General features: G+C 36.5%; 1 protein-coding gene across 4 annotated transcripts in view; it reads left to right on the top strand.

Moving 5' to 3' along the window:
* The window catches only part of LOC105466643 (ADAM metallopeptidase domain 29), a 65,533-nt gene that overhangs the window by 6,180 nt on the left and 41,927 nt on the right, over positions 1–17,426 (top strand). For 2 of the 4 annotated variants that reach the window (XM_011715712.2, XM_071092817.1), the window contains exon 2: positions 5,550–5,739. The gene's annotated coding sequence lies outside the window, so the exon portion shown is untranslated. Of the gene's footprint in view, positions 1–5,549; positions 5,740–11,864; positions 11,946–17,426 lie in introns of all 4 variants that reach the window. The other 2 variants (XM_011715713.2, XM_071092818.1) reach the window with 2 other exon arrangements.

Genomic DNA, 17,426 nt, shown 5'->3' with positions numbered 1-17,426 from the left:
GATAAAAAGAAATGAACCATTAAGCAATGAAAAGACATGGATGAAACTTAAGTGCATGGATGAAACTTAAGTGCAAAAGACATGGATGAAACTTAAGTAGGTGAAAAAAGCCAGTCTGAAAAGTCTACTTGGTATATCATTTCAATTATATGAGATTTTAGAAAGGCAGTTAAAAGACCATTGAAAGACTGTTGTATGTTAGGAGTCTGGAGAAGCATAATTCTCCACTTCTTCCATGTGGGCTATGCAAGGTGACACCCTTTCAAAGGCTACAATGTGGAAAACGGAAAGAGTAACTTTACATTAGAGAAATGGACAAACACTACCTAAGCCCGATGATGAAGGCCAACATTAACTGTGACTAGGAATGTCGATAGCAGTTGCCTTGATATGATAAAAGGCACTTTACCTTTGTGGCCTTCCAAATATGTGTAAATTATTCTAACCATAAAAAAACTGCAAAAAGGCAACCTCTAAGACTAATTGAGGAACATTCTACAAAACACCTTCCCAATGCTCCTCAAGATTGTCACGGTCGTTAAAAACAAGGAAAGGGCAAAACTGCCGTAGCCAAAGAAACTGAAAATTCAAGACATGACTAATTGTAATGTGGTGTCCTGGCTGGGACCTTGGAACCACAAATAGACATTAGGAAAAAATTAAGGAAATCTGACAAAATTCATGCATTTAATAATGAGTTGTGAATATTGGTTCTTTCATTGTGAAACATGTATTATATAATGTAAGATGTTTCTAATAGGAGAAACTGGGTATGGAGATATATGGAAACGCTGTGCTTTCTTTGCATTTTTTTTCTGTAAATTAAAACGCTTTTAAAAAACAAAGTTTATATTAAAAATATTTAAAATGTCATGACCATCTGCCTCTTCTGTCATATAGCCACGCCTCCATGGCTAAGACATAGAGGAGTAATTAAATGGTTCTTTTATTAAAGAAAGGAAGAAAGGAAATACCTTACAATGTGATAGAGGAAGTCACTTTAAACTATGCAGTTTTCCCTTTCAGAACCATCCAATTCAAATGTTGTCTGACAGAATTTGTTTTACATTATTAAATCTGAGAGTCTGCATGACTCTTATACTTGTGCCAAAATTAAGACGCCAGGAGAAGGATCCATTTCAAAGGAAAAAGGAAGTGGCTACCCACGTGGTTACGTAAAGACTTGTGCTCCTGAGAAACAAAGAAGTGGACCAGACAGAATATAAGATGCTAGATGAAAATCGATGATAATAATTGTTTGAGAAGGCTTAGAAAAATAACTAGAAAATCACAGTGGGTGCTTTCTGTTTTCCTTGCTTGCTGAAAGACAAATAGAAACAAAGTATCAGGTACAGATGCTTCTGATATGGGATCACACAATAACAACACTGCTTCAGACACACTCTAATGAAAGTCAGCTTTCCCAAAATCATTTTTTAAAATTATATCCTTTATTTCCTATTTGTTGTAAAAAAAGGAGTATGGGTCTTTATACAGATAGAGTAAAGTAGAGATTTGCAAAACCATTGAAGTATCTTAAAGTATTGTAAAATAATCATAATAACAATTATGTATTAAATAAGTAAAAAAATGGTAGTCATTGCCCTAAATATTTAACCTGGTTTATCCTACTTAACTTCCCAAACCACCATATGAGGTAGACATTACTATTATCATTCCCATTTTATGAAAGAAGAAACCATATCGATGATGCTTCAGACTGATGCTCAGACCATTTCCCTGCCTTCTAGTCATAAGTACACAAGTTTACTTAGCCTAAAGAAACTTCTCCTAGTTGTCAATATTATTAAATTATATAAATATTATTTAATTATCTCAAGTTCTAAAAATAAGATATATATTTAACTATGAAGATTTAATAAGGTAAAAGTATAAGGACAGATGAGTTATGTTTTCCATTAAAATACTAGTTTTTAAACTCAGAGTATTGACACTCTAAAACAGTATTAAAAACAACATTTGGGAGGCTGACGGGGGAGGATTGCTTGAGGCTAGGAGTTCAAGACCAGGTTGGGCAATATAGTGAGACTCCATCTTACCAAATAAATTAAAAACCATTCGCGAGTGTCATGGTGCAAGCCTATAATCCCTGCTACTCAGGAGGCTGAGGTATGATCACACCACTGCTCTCTGGCCTAGGTGACAAAGCAAGACCATATCTAAAAAAAAAAAAAAAAAAAAAGCAACGTAACAACAAAAGATAATACTGTTTCCCCAGTTTCAATTTGTATTATGTAAAAATCCTCATTTGCAGTTTTACAATGCTATCTATATGGCTATCACCTTTTTATTAAATAGTTCTATTATCTTTATGAATTCTCTCTGACTTGTATTTGGCATACATTGAGAACTCTTAAAATTCAGTAAAAAATACAAAAAACAATACAAACTAGGCAAAATATTTCAGCAGACATTCCACCGAAGAATATACATAAATGTCAAATATGCTTATCAAAGATATTCAATATTATTAGTCATTAGTGAAATGCAAATTAAACTCAACTAGATACCACAACAAATCTCTTAGAGTGGCTAAAAACTACTCAAAATACCAAGTGCTGGCAAGAATGTAGACAAACTGGAACATTCAAATACAGGTGTTAGGAAATAGTACAGCACATGTGGACTATTTGGCAGTTCATTATACTCTCACTATCAACCCAGCCACTCTACTTTTAGGTGTTTGTACAACTAAAAACTTATGTTTATGCAAAAACCTGCATATCAATATTCATAGTAGCTTACACTTGTTGGTGCCAAAGTAATTGCGTTTTTTTTTTTTTGTTTTTTTTTTTTAATGGGATTACTTTTAATGGTAAAAACTGCAATGACTTTTGCAATAAACTAATGTAACACAATTTGGGGAGATTTGGCACCTTTACTATGTTGAATGTTTTAATCTCTCAGTATTTGATTTTAAAAAATTTATCTTATTAACATTTTGAAGTTTTCACCATGCCAATTCTGTACATGTTTTGTTATATTAATATCTAAGTAGTAAATTTTCTTTGGAATGATTGTAAATGGTAGCTGAGTTTTAATTTCAATTTCTAAATATTCCTTGTTAGCATACAAATTGTGATTAAGTTTTGTTTGTTGATCTTGTAACCTGCAGCCTTGGTGAACTTACTTACTGGAGTATTTTATAATATATTTCTTGGTCTAGTCTACATCCGGAAACCCCATCCCCACATCCAGAAATACCCAGGTAGCTGTGCTCCTGTTATGGCGAGGTGCCCCTTGCTGGTTGGTGCACAGCTACCTGGGTACTCCTGGATGTAGGAGTAGGGTTTCAGGATGAGCCTGGTGGGAGAGCGCTTCTACTGGCCCCTCTGTTTACTGGGTCCTGATTGATTCCTCTTGCTGGTGGAATCTTGCTTGGTATTGTCGGAGGGACTTGCATTTGATCCAAGGGAGGCTTAATCCTTTCTGAGCCACCTTCTTTTGCTAGATTATGGGCTGGGAAACACTTGGCCTGTGTGGCCTTCTTCTGTTCGGTGGGGGGCATATAAGACAAACTGCCATTATAATTTGGTTATCCTCCAGTCCTAGGATTCCAGATCAGTTTGTCTTCCTCTTCCCTGCTTAAAACGTTTCCCCTAAGGGTATACAAAAACCTTCATTTTCTGCATTTTACCTGTAAGGGATAATTGGAAGGACAGCCGAGTTCAGGCAAGCTGATTTATTGTCAGTCCTGCCGGGCTACCTCCTGACAAAAGCAGAGGAGGCAGCCCTGCTTACGGACTATTGCAGGGCTTTATAGGGCGAGGAACAGGGTCAGAGGCGGGGAGCTGAGTTGGGTGTGCAGGTGTCTTGACCGCATCCTGGAGTTTTTTGCCAGCTTTGTTTTGCGAGGTGAACAGACATCTTAACCGCATCCTGTAACTGGACAAACAGTTACTGGAGGGGTCAGTGAATGGGGGGTTGTCTTTAGCCCTGGGAGAGCTGTGTGGATGTCACAAAGGACTGCATTGTAAGACCCATGGGAAGGGAGAGGGAACAGTCTGGTTGGGGTGACCCTAACATTACGGTCCCTACAAATTCCCTGTCATATGCTCTAGTCATACTGCCAAAAAAAAAAGAAACAAACAAACAAACAAAAAACACCAGCCAGAGTTAGGCTAGCAGATGATTTGAGGAGTGAGAAAAATGGGATTTATTGAAAAAAAAAGTAAAAAAGGGGGGAAACATAGACTCTCTACAAAGCCAGAGTCCCTGCTGGTGCAATTCCCGCCTCGCAGTTTGAATCCCAGCTTCCACACAGGAAGAGGAGGGGCCAGGCTCCTCCCTGCTGCAAAATCCACCGGAACTTGCTGAGTCTCCACCCCGGTGCGCAGGTCAGCTGGAGTTTTTCCAAGGAGTCCTTCCCACCTGCCTCATTTTTGCATAGGATTTACGTAATTTCATTGTTTATACATCTCTCCTTCACTCTCTCGCACATCTCTCTCTCTTTTTTATTTTGTTGTTGTTGTTGTTGTTGAGACAGAGTCTCACTCTGTTGCCCAGGATGGAGTGCAGTGGCGCAATCCCAGTTCACTGCAATCTCTGTCTCCTGTTTTCAAGCGATTCTTCTGTCTCACCCTCCCAAGGAACTGGAATTACAGGCGCATGCTACCACATCTGGCTAATATTTTTATTTTTATAGAGATGGGTTTTCACTATGTTGGCCAGGCTGGCCTTGAACTCCTGACCTCAAGTAATCGGCCCACTTCGCCCTCCCAAAGTGCTGGGATTACAGGTGTGAGCCACTGCTCCCGGCCTCTCTCATACATATCTATATATCAAACTCTATCCCCACTCATGATATAAAGCTTGAAGCTAAATAAGCACTCAAAAATACTTTAAATTGAATAATGAAAGCAATTTTCACATTGTGTTAAAATTTTAATAATATGTCTCTCTTCATTCTTGTCTCTGAATAACTTGAGTTCATTCATCTTGTGAAAAAGACCCTAGCACCTTGTCTGGCAGCTGCTTACTGATAATTTAATGAACAAGTGGATGAGTAATAATATTTTATAAAGCAAAGTTATTTTTTCAGAAAAGTAGCAATTTTTAATCAAAACTTGGAATAACATATTAAAGTCTTTAAAAATTAAATTTACATAAGAATTAAAAGCCTCCGTTTTTATGTTTAAAAGGTAACCATGTCTGTTTTCCTTGAACTATTAATTTTCTTTTTCACAAATGGCCAATTCTTTTTTAAAAATGATTCCTTTTCTCCTAGAATCAGAAATTGTACTTTGAAAACGTACTCTAGATTTAACAGTTCAAATAGCCCACTAACACACTGACAATTTTGTTGTAAAAAAATGATTTTCTTCTGGGAAATTTTATATTTATGCATTCACATTTCTCTTGACTATTTTTCCATGTTCTTCAGAAAGCTATGGATTTTTTTTCAGACTTCCCTTTTTGTGTGTAGTTATCAAGTTTTAGCTTGTCAAACTGCTGAATTTAAGCTTTATCTGTCTAATTTCCTCCTCCAATATTCTTCAGCAGTTCACAGTCTTCATTTCTCATTTCAGGTAGAGTACAAAACATGTTCTCCCTGCAGTCTCACGAATTGTGAACAAAAACTGAAGTGAAAACCCCCAGTGCATAACTCTTCAATAGTCCTGTGATCGTATAACCATCAGTAAGAAAACAAATTTGATCGAGCTCCCATCCAGTCCTCTTTGTGTGGAATCAGACCTCTTTCGCTGTGGGAAGGAGCAGGTAAAACAAGCAGAGGCACAAAATCATCACCAAACCAGACTCACTGAAATGCCAACACTGGCATGTGCACAGACATTTTCTACTCTAGACTTACTTCTAAACAGCAATGCCAACAAGCGTGAGAGGTGAAAAAATGTGGATAAATACATGTTTGGTTTATTGAACTAGGTCTTATCATATCCAAATTAAAAACAAAAATCACATCTCAATTTTAAAATAAGGTTCTGAATTTTAATTTTCAGATTCATTGAATTTCTTTGTGATTCAAAATTCAAACTCTTCTATCGAATATATCCTATAGATAAATGTCTCCCAAACTCAGCACCAGATTCTCCCTTTTTCTTGTAGCCATATGAATCTATATATTTCCCATTCCAGAGTCTCCAAATATCTTGTTGATAGAAACACAACTTTCTATTAACAAAAATTGTTTGTGCATATCTACTAATTTCTTACATTGTATTTCCACCAACCAAACATAACCAAGATCACACACATATTCAGTGTTACACTGAGAATACCTTAAAATCTAATTTTTTAAACTTTGTAATTAATTCTGTCTCTATTTTCATTAATAAAAAACTTTCTGGTTAGTACTTACCATAATTTATACCCAGTCTCTGTCTCTCTCTCTCTCTCTCTCTCTCTCTCACTCTCTGTCACACACACACACACACACACACGCACACACACACACATGCATACATACGCACAGTGAGAGGGAGAGTGAGAGAGACTGTTTTGAATGTTTTGGTTAATTAACTGTAATGTATTTTTCTCATTTGTATTTTATTTAAATTTTCATATTTACTTTCATTGAAATGAAATATTTTTCCACGTTTATTTTTATTGAAATGACAATACATGAGGCTAGGTGTGGTGGCTAATGCCTGTAATACCAGCACTTTGGGAGGGCAAGGCAGGTAGATCATTTGAGGTCAGGAGTTCGAGATCAGCCTGATCAACATGGCGAAACCCATCTCTACTAAAAATACAAAATTAGCTAGATGTGCTGGTGCATACTTGTAATCCCAGCTACTTGAGAGGCTGAGGCAGGAGAATCACTTGAACCCGGGAGGTGGAGGTTGCAGTGAGCCAAGATCGTGCCATTGCACTCCAGCCTGGGTGACAAGAGTGAAACTCTGTCTTAAAAAAGAAAAAAAATAGAAAAGGAATGGCAATATATGTTTTCCTGAATGGGGAGAAAGTAGAATCAGAGATTAAAGATGTAACAATTATTGGTTTATAACTTCAAATGTTAAGATCTAGTGGTAAGCTACCTCAGTCTATTTGGGCTGCTGTAACCAAGTCTGCATCCTCACATGGTAAAAAGGAAGGCCTCACAAGCTCCCTCAGGCCTCTTTTACAAAGACATTAATCCCATTCATCGGGCCACAGCCCTTAGGACCCAATCACCCCCAAAGGTCACACCTCTTAATATTATCACATTGGGGTTTAAGTTTCAACATATGAATTTTGGGGGGGACACATACATTCAGACCATAGTATAAACCAAGTAAAGATTTTGAATGATCTTTTAGGAAGTGGGACTATTTTTTCCCATCCTTCTTTTCCCCTTTGTCCAAACTAAATGAAAATTTTGCAGTGAAACATGGGGAAAGTCTGAGGAGGAAACCAAAGGGCTAGACACTAATGAGATCTGGCAAAGCAGCTCTTTCGTCTCAAAATTAGCCACAGTATGGAGCAATGAAAAGAAAGGATGTCAGGAACCAAAGAATAGCTAAGACTTATTGTGTGTTCATACATGATCATCTAGGAAACCTAAAAATCTCCCCAAATCTCCTAGGGCAAGGAACATAGATTTGTAACGTCCTCACAGATAGGTCAGATAAGAGGAGCAATCTCCTATTTCCTTAACTGGCAGAGAGTGGAAGTTAAGGAACAGAAAGCAAATGGCTCTGAGGATGTTTTATAATTGTGATTAGAAGAATCTAGAGAAGAAATTAAATTGGACCATAAAGCTAGTGACCAGAATGGGGTTTGGGGTAACAAGAAGCTCTCTGCCTGAAAGTTTGGAGAATAGGATCTCAGCAGAGGACAGAGCACATCCACAGGCCAGGGGCTTTGCTCCTTCCTCCTTATATATAGCGGTCATACAACCTCTTAGAAAAGAAAATTCTATAGAGAAGTGAAAGGCAAACTTCTTGAGCTCCCTAAGCATAAACTTGAAGTGACAAAGAATACTGAAATAATTGAGTTTAACTTGAATTGCTTATGACTATCTAACATGAGGTGGAAAAGGAGCTTTTGTGATATGTTAAATCATAGAAAAATCAAGAAGTTACACGCCTACCAAGCTCTATTTTTTTTTTAAAAAAACTGTTAGGTTCAGGGGTACATGAGCAGGTATGCTATATAGGTAAATTCATGTGACAAGAGTTTGTTGTACAGAATATTTCATCGCCCCGGTATTAAGCCTAGTACCCAATAGTGCTCCTAATCCTCTCCCTCCTTCCTTCCTCCATCCTTAAGGAGGCCCCAGTGTTTGTTGTTCCCTCTTTGTGTCCATATGTTCTCACCGTTAAGCTCCAACTTATAATTGTGAACATGCAGTATTTGGTTTTCTGTATCTGTGTTAATTTGCTAAGGATGATGGCCTCCTGCTCCATCCATGTTCCTGCAAAAGACATGATCTCTTTCTTTGTTATGGCTGCACAGTATTCCATGGTGCATAGGTACCAAATTTTCTTTATCCAGTTTACCACTGATGGGCATTTAGGTTAATTCTGTGTCTCTACTATTGTGAATAGTGCTGTAGTGAACATAGGTGTGCATGTGTCTTCAGAGGAGAATGATTTATATTCCTCTGGGGATATACCCAGTAATGCGACTGCTAGATTGAATGGTGCTTCTGTTTTTAGCTCTTTGAGGAGTTGCCACACTGCTTTCCACAATAGTTGAACTAATTTCCATTCCCAACAACAATGTTCCTTTTTCTCTGCAACATCGCCAGCATCTGTTATTTTTTGACTTTTTAATAGTAGCCATTCTCACTGGTGTGAGATGGTATCTCATTGTGGTTTTGATTTGCATTTCTCTAATGATCAGTAATTTTGAGCTTTTTTTCATATGCCCAGTCTATTTTTAAATATCATTAGTGAATTAATTATGAAGTTTATTACCTTATATTTCTCTTTGATATACCAGCATTATTATGATATAATTCATATGTCATAAAGTTTGTAGTTTCTCATTTTCTGATAATTTCAATATCAAAAATCTCAAATAGTTTTAATTTTAATCTCTATTTCCTCCATATTTACCATTTTCTTTCTTTGTGTTTTTATTTCTATTTTTTAATGTATAATCTTATAGTTCAAAACACTTACTTGGGCGTTTCTGGTGTCGATTACAATCATAATCTTACTTGATACAAATTTTAATGCTGATACTGCAGTTTAATTTTCTATAGCCAAAACTCTTCTTTTTCAATTTATCTTATTAGTTTTTCACTATGAGCCACATGTCTGTTGTGATATATTTAAAGGTAATATATCAGAGCTTCCTCCCAGAGATTCTGGCTCCGGTCTGGGGTTTCCCATCTTCTGCAGGAGATGCTGATGCACAGATGGAATTGAAAACCGCTGTTGTAGTTAACTTTTCAGGGTCTGTCAGTCTTTTGTCTAGTGAGTCTTTTAATCTGAAATGGGACTTTCAATTTGGCCCACAGCTACCTTTCCTGATATTATAAGTAGATGCAAAAAGATAGGTTAAAAGAGATATAAACAGTTCTCTAGTCCCTTAGAGAGCTCTGAACTAAAGCAAAATTAGTACTTTTAGTTCACGTTTTATTACCTGAATGACTAGATAGAGAGAAAGAAAAATGGATACACAGATGATAGATAGATAGATAGATAGATAGATAGATAGATAGATAATGAATAGAGATAAAGACATAGTACATATTGTTGTACCTGTGTTCATATATTATAGGCATCATAGCTATCAGGAGCGTGAGCTGCCAGTGTTACAGATTTTTTACTGAAATGCCTTAGTTTTACAATTGAGGAGTCCTTGTCTGGAAAACCAGCCTCCTTAGATAACATCTCTATGTTGTCAGTTCTCAAATAAAATGAAGTTATATAACAATAGAAAGGTTTACGCCGGGCGCGGTGGCTCAAGCCTGTAATCCCAGCACTTTGGGAGGCCGAGACGGGCGGATCACGAGGTCAGGAGATCGAGACCATCCTGGCTAACACGGTGAAACCCTGTCTCTACTAAAAAATACAAAAAAACTAGCCGGGTGAGGTGGCGGGCGCCTGTAGTCCCAGCTACTCAGGAGGCTGAGGCAGGAGAATGGCGTGAACCCGGGAGGCGGAGCTTGCAGTGAGCTGAGATCCGGCCACAGCACTCCAGCCTGGGCGGCAGAGCGAGACTCCGTCTCAAAAAAAAAAAAAAAAATAGAAGGGTTTACATATAATACAGGATATGTCATTAGAATTGCATTGAATGCTTATTAAATCTCAAGGTACTTTCCCATGTAGAATTCAGAATTTATTGTTAGATTAAAATATGTAAATAAGGAAAACAACATAAACTGAATAAGCCCATGTATACAGAGGACACTTTTGGGACACTGTGAGGTTGGGGAACACGGAACCATTCTTGGAGATCTTCATTGAGTTAAAATGTTCTATCTTAAAGTAAACCTACTACCCCATTCATAGTGAACATCTAGAAAGATTTTTTTTGTTTGTTTATTTTGTTTGTTTTTTGTTATGCCTTTTGCTGCTTTCTGATACAGTTGAGGCTTAGGTATTTAGGAAGCAATACAAAAATTATCCATATTTATGAAATAGGCAAGTTAATCTGGTTGACTTAATTTATTTAGAAGTTTAGATTCAATAGATTCACAGTGCTGCAGTCCTACCATTTACTCTTTCATTCAGATATCTAACACGGTGTTTCACTTCATTATTCGTTTAGCAATTACTGAAAAGTCTGTGTGGCTCTGTGAATAGAAAGATGTAGACTTCTGAGTCAACAATTTGGGGTTTGCTCCTGGATTGCATGAATCACTTATTGATGTGAAGGCTTAGTTTCTTCGTTTGAAAAATGGGCACTTCTTTTATACGTTTGCTTACAAGAATTATGTTTGCACTGGTAGAAACATAAAAAGTATGCCTCAAATATTAACTAAATAGAGTGACCATATAACTTATTGTCCAATCTGGATACTTTTGAGAATAAAACGAGGTCAATATTAATAAGTACACTAGGACAACCGGTACAAATCACAACAGCCCAGGGCAAAATTGGGATGCAGGTCAATTTAATAAATAATGGCATTGCAGACCCTGAATAACAGCAGCTCAGTCTCTTTCATTGTGTTCCTCTGAGAGTAGATAGTCTAAGCCCAGAAATCAACTTGCATTGTGGAAATTCTGTCTCTACAACATTAATGTAATTTCGACTTGTATTCCCAAATAAAAGAAAAAAAGTGAGAGAAGGTTTTGAGCAGTTTTTTTTAACAGGTAGAGCAAAGTACCTAAATGAGATTTTGAAATGTCAAAAAATATTATTTTTAATTTATCTTAATTTTTACTTCACAAAGATAAATTTGTTACTTATTTGACAGTTTTTTTTTTTTTGGAACAACATTTTACAAAGTTTACTACTTTAGCAGAATACACCATTTCCTAAATTTACTTAGTTTATGTTCCACTGTAAACTTCACCCTTACTCCTCCCCTGCCCTGGCAACTCATTATAACTTTTAAAAGTTATTTTATTTTATTGACAAAACATTGCAGTTAAAAACTACCTATGTATTTATTTTAAGTTGCTCCCACTTGTATTTGAATGGCAAGGATAAAATAAAGCCTCCTTAACAGTACCATTTTTTTCGTTGTTATCCCACATTACAACTAAAATTTACCTTCTGTTGAAGCATAAAGTTCATGTCATATCACCAAAAAGACACGGGCACGCTATCCTTATATTTGTTTTTCAATTACGCTCATATCACTAAATGTTATCCTAGGAGGAGAAAATGTTTTGGAGAGTGATTTTTTTCAGTTTAAAGGAACATTTTTATGCCAATATGGAACAATGAGGATTTATCATCTATGATAATATTTTAAATATGAGTTCCTCTTATTCCAGAAAATGTGACTTTCCTGAACAACAGGAACAAGAATCGATGCCAGGTTCTTTCCTCTGAAAATAAACAATCTGTTACTACAGGTAAATTAATTTCACTTCTTAGTGCAAGGGAGTTTTAATTTCTATTATAATAAAACACACATTAAATAGATGTCATGCAGTACACATTGATACTTACTTGTTGCATTATGTAGAGAACCAGTAAAATCTTTACTCACAATTTGCAAATAATTTCCATAGAGCCTTCTTCCGCAGTGAAAGAGGTCACTAATTCCTTCACTTCACATCCTAAAGCTAGAATGAATTGTGTCAAGCCGTTAGCCATCATGAAGGCCACCAAAGAGAGTTATGCAAATGACGATGTATTCATTTATAAACACTCCTATTTTCTCAGCTATCGTCAATTTTCCATTCTATTTCAAAAAATCATATTACTTTGATATATTTGTAAAGATTCTTTCTGTTGAATCCTAAGTTATTTTACTCTTTTTCAGTTGTCAAAGTTCAAAAACATCTGACTTTTATATTGTGAAAATAACCTTTTATAAACCTAATCCTCTGTAGTCAGACCAACTCATCTCTCCCATTTTATCAGGTGATTTCTCACCAGCATTTCTATACCAAAAACTGCAGTATTCTTTAAGGTTCTCAAACAGATCATATTTCCTTTCCTCTGAATGTGTTCATACATGCTGCTACCTCATTTCTTTACGTACCCTATTCACCTGGCTAGTTCCTAAGCATTTCAAATTTCAGAATATTTTTCTTCTCAGAAAGCATTTTCTGAGCCTCAGATTGAAGCAGTTCCTATTCTTCATCCAAATCACATTTTATATTCACATAAGAAGGATCTCAGAATAGCAATTAATTAGTGCCTTCCACACCACTTGAATAAGGTATTAAAACATTATGACAAATTGCAATGTTAAAAGCCAGGAGTGAAAGAAGCAAGTGATACAGGTTAGGGCAAGTTTTTCAGAAATTAATGATATTTCATTGTTTATAGTCCAACAAAAGTGTGGTGGCAGCTGCATGGTCTTGTGACAATAAAAGGTATTAGAGATGATGAAAGATTTTCATGATTGCAACCGAAGAATATGAGGAGATAGCTATATCTGAAAAGACATCGGGGACAATAGATTATTTGAAGGGTCTCTAAATATAAATGAACATTTCAGCATGTGGATGTGGCCACAAGGAAAATTCAAAGTAGAGAGAACAAATAAGCAGGAAGATTTAAATATTAAAAAACCAAGAAATCTTGTGGCGGGGCAAGAAGTCTACTAGGTAGAATGAATTATGTGTAAGATATCAAACCACAGGATTTGGGAAAGTTAACTAAGGATGAAACAGAGGGAAATAGAATGGAATGTGAAAATACTGTTCTTAAGTCCAGTAACGCGACCTTAAACCAAAATGTTAGAGAAGTAGATGAGCAATTAAGAAGAATTGAGAGTAAAGGGATGCATGGTGGATTTCTTAAGGTTTTATTTGTAATAATCTCATTTTTATGAAAGAGGAGGAAAAAATTCTGTATATACAACAGTGCTATATGTTTCTTTCCTTTTTTAAATATTCAGACTTTGCTTAGGTTTCATAAAATAATGTTTTCATAACATATACAGCAAAACAAAGATAAATTTTTGCTACTCAGATGACCTTGTTTTAAGAGATGCTTGTACCAAATGTGAATTACAAGATGATCGTGAGATCATCTGAATACCTTGACTGGGCTCGGGATAAGAAAACAGGGGATCATTGGTGTAATGTTCTATTAGGACTCCCATTACAATCACCACAAATTGGTGGCTTAAAACAACAGAATTTCATCCTCCCAAAATGTTGGACTCAAAGAGTCCAAAATCCAGGTTTCGGCAGGGAAAAGCTCCCTCTGAAGAGACTCCTTCTTTGAATCTTTGAGTTTTTGGTGGCTCAAGGAATTCCTTGGCTTGTGGCAGTATTACTGCAGTCTTTGCCTCCATGGTTATGTGGGTCTCCACATGGCCTTCTCTATTAGTGACTGTGTCTTCTCTCCTTCTCCTTTCTGATAAAGGCGCTTGTCATTAGATTTAGGGCATACCATAATCCAGGAAGATCTCATCTCAAGTCCTTAACTTATTTATCTGCAAAGAGTCTTTCTTCCAAATAAGAGAACATTCACAGGTTCCTGGGGTTAGGACATGGGACGTATCTTTTTGGGAGCCACCATCCAATCCACCACAGATAGTAGCACTTCTTTTTTTGATCACAGTACTCATAAATATATGCCTCCTTTTCCATTTCCTTTTCTAAGAGCCCACCTCAAAACACCGTCTAATTCATGAAGTACTGATGTTGGCTAAGAAGAGATTTTAATTACCTACTCCAGAAATCATCTAGAATAAAGAATAGTCAAAGTTTTATTATTATGGTTTGAATATTCTAAAAATAGGACAGAGAAATGAATCATCAAACGACTGGATATTTTCCCCTTTGATATTTCAAGTATAGATTTCACTCCAAGGCAACATTTGCAAATAAATGTCATTTTCATTTTTAAACAATTTAGAAAATATTTTTATTACATACCTTTGAATGAAAATAATAAAATAAATGGGTTTTGGGAATTGTTCATTAGAACTGAGAGATGTAAAATAATTTATCATATTTCATTTTGAGTTACATTCATCAGTTGTTTACCTTTCTTAAAATCAGGACCTCATGGAAAAAATAAAGTTTACCTACAAAAGCTTGAAAGGCAGATCAGATTTCACAAGGATGGATTATCCAAATAAAAGACACAATACGCATTTAGATGGAAAGAAAAAAACAAGCCTGAGGCTACCAAGTTTATAGTTAACTGGTGGAAAAATAGCCATTTTCTCACATGATTATCAGAAACACAAGTCTGATCACAAGTCAGTGTTGCAAATTTTATGAATACAATCTTTGCTTTTTCTCCTTCTCTTCCTTCTTTCCTCCCTCCCTTCCTCTCTCCTTCCTTCCTTCCTTCCTTACCTCCCTACCTTTCTCCCTCCATTCTTGCTTCCTCCCCTCCTTCTTTTATTGAGGAGTCAGAAACATATATAAAGTGTAGATTTCATATGGTTAGAGAGTATATTTCAAGGTACACTGTTTTTGCTCTTGTTTTTAATATCTCAGGGTAAGGTGGTTAGTTTTCTTCCAGGGCTGTGCGAAGTGAAGTAAGTGCATGATCACACCTCATGATGGAAGAACAAGATATTAGTTTTGTTTTCTCAGTACCTCCTCTGGTCAAGGATTTGTTCACATCAGCTTATTTAGCTACTTTTAAACTTGGTATCATTAACACGAAGTTTTGCTTATTTAGAGTTCATTTACATAGATACAACATGAGATAGTAATAGACAAAAATGCAATGTTAACATGATGACAACCATATGATATTAAAACTTGAGGGTTAACATATGCCTGTAGGGTCCATAAAGTCCCTAATGTTATAATTAAAACTACTTGTGTGAGTCAGAATTATTTTTACAGCCTCTGTCTGCTTTTTTATAAAGATCAGAAGAAAGAGCCATACAAAGTGTTTTTCTCAGATTTCTTTGAAGCCTCTCTTTTTTCATACTAGGATCTTCTATTTTGCCAACATTCCTTGCCTATTTAAAATTGATATTAATTAATTAGTGACATTAATTGAATATTCTAGAAGCACTTAATAGACATCGCTTCACATATGAAGTGGAGTCTTTTTGCTTAAAACAGGGCTTATAAGACCTATTTAAGTAATATTTGACTTTAAATGTGACATTTTCAGCATGGTCATGATTATACATTCCATTTATCCAAATAAAGCCAAATAAAAAAAGACAAATCTATTGACCTATGAAAATGATTATGCATTCATAACTAGTCATGCAAAATGATTATGCAATTCCTAACTAGGGAACCAGTCAAGCCTTTTTGCACGGTGTATAACCATTGTTTTAAGTGATACCATACTCAAGAACAATAAATGTATACCATTAGTTAGAAAATCATCATTAAGTTTTATCATTAAGTTTCTATGATTTTAATCTGTAGTACAAACTTTTATATGGTTATTATTTATAAATTCAGGGGGCCAATTGAGATAAGATTCTATTGGCCATGAATTAAATTTCCATTTTTACAAATACAGCCTGTTAAATTAAGGATTATAGATGGTACAAGAAAAAAGAAATTTCAAATTATTTTAGTTTCATTCTGGTCTACCTAATAATTCTTGTTTTCTTGGTCTTGGGGTAAAGGTAGCAATGTTCTTAAAAACTGACCTGCTTCTGGATTAAATGAGTCATGGAAATCCTGATGCAATCACCTGATGTGTTTGATAAATGTCAGGTTATTGTGGTGATGTTGTCTAATATAGTGAAGCCTGTCCCCATGGGTCAGTTCCCTATATCAAATTTAAAAATACTGTATTAATCTGTTTTTACACTGCTATAAAGAACTATGTGAGACTGACTAATTTATAAAGAAACAGGTTTAATTGACTCATGGCTTCACATAGATGGGGAGGCCTCAGGAAACTTACAATGATGGCAGAAGGGGAAGCAAGGCACATCTCACATGGCAGCGGGGAGCAGGGAGAGTGCCACACTTTTAACCATCAGACCTCCTGAGAACTCACTCACTGTCATGGGAACACCATGGGGGAAGTTTACTCCCCATGATCAAATCACCGTCAGGTCCCTCTTCTGACAAATGAGGATTGCAAGTTGAGATGAGATTGGGGGAACACAGAACCAAACCATATCACTCTACCCCTGGCCCCTCACAAGTCTCATGTCCTTCTTACATTTCAAAACCAATTATACCTTCCCAACAGTCCCTCAAAGTCTTAACTCATTCCAGCATAACTCAAAAGTCCAAGTTCAAAGACTCACCTGTGACAAAAAAGAAAAAAAAAAAAGTCCCTTTTGCATATGAGCCTGCAAAGTAAAAAAGTTACTTTCAAGATAAAAAGTGGGTAGAGGAACTGGGTATATTCTTCCATTCCGAAAGGGAGAAATTGGCCAAAACAAAGAGGCTACAGGCCCCATGCAATTCCAAAACCCAGCAGGGTAGTCATTAAATCTTAAACATAAGAAATGATCTCCTTTGACTTCATGTCTCACATCAAGGGCATGCTGATGCAATGATGTGGGATCCCATGGCCTTGGGAAGCTCCACCCTTGTGGCTCTGTAGGGTAAAGTCCCCATGACTGCTGTCATGAGATGGCAATGAGTGCCTGCAGCTTTTCCAAATGCATAGTGAAAGCTATTGGTGGATCTACCATTCTGGGGTGTGGAGGATAGTGATCCTCTTCTTATTGCTTCACTAGGCATTGCTCCAGTGGGAACTCTTTGTGGGGCTCCAACCCCACATTTCCCCTCTGCATTGCCTTAGTAGAGGTTCTCCATGCAGGCTTCAATCCTGCAGCAGACTTCTGCCTGGACGTCAGGGCATGTCCATACCTCATTTGAAATCTACACAGAGGCTCCCAAAGTTCAACTATTGTCTTCTGCATACCCACAGGCCCAATACCATGAGGAAGCTGCCAAGGCTTAGGACTTGTCCCCTCT

The sequence above is a fragment of the Macaca nemestrina genome, chromosome 3, assembly GCF_043159975.1.
Source record: "Macaca nemestrina isolate mMacNem1 chromosome 3, mMacNem.hap1, whole genome shotgun sequence".
In the NCBI taxonomy this organism is placed as follows: Eukaryota; Metazoa; Chordata; class Mammalia; order Primates; family Cercopithecidae; genus Macaca; species Macaca nemestrina.
This window is presented reverse-complemented; position numbering and strand designations above follow the sequence as displayed.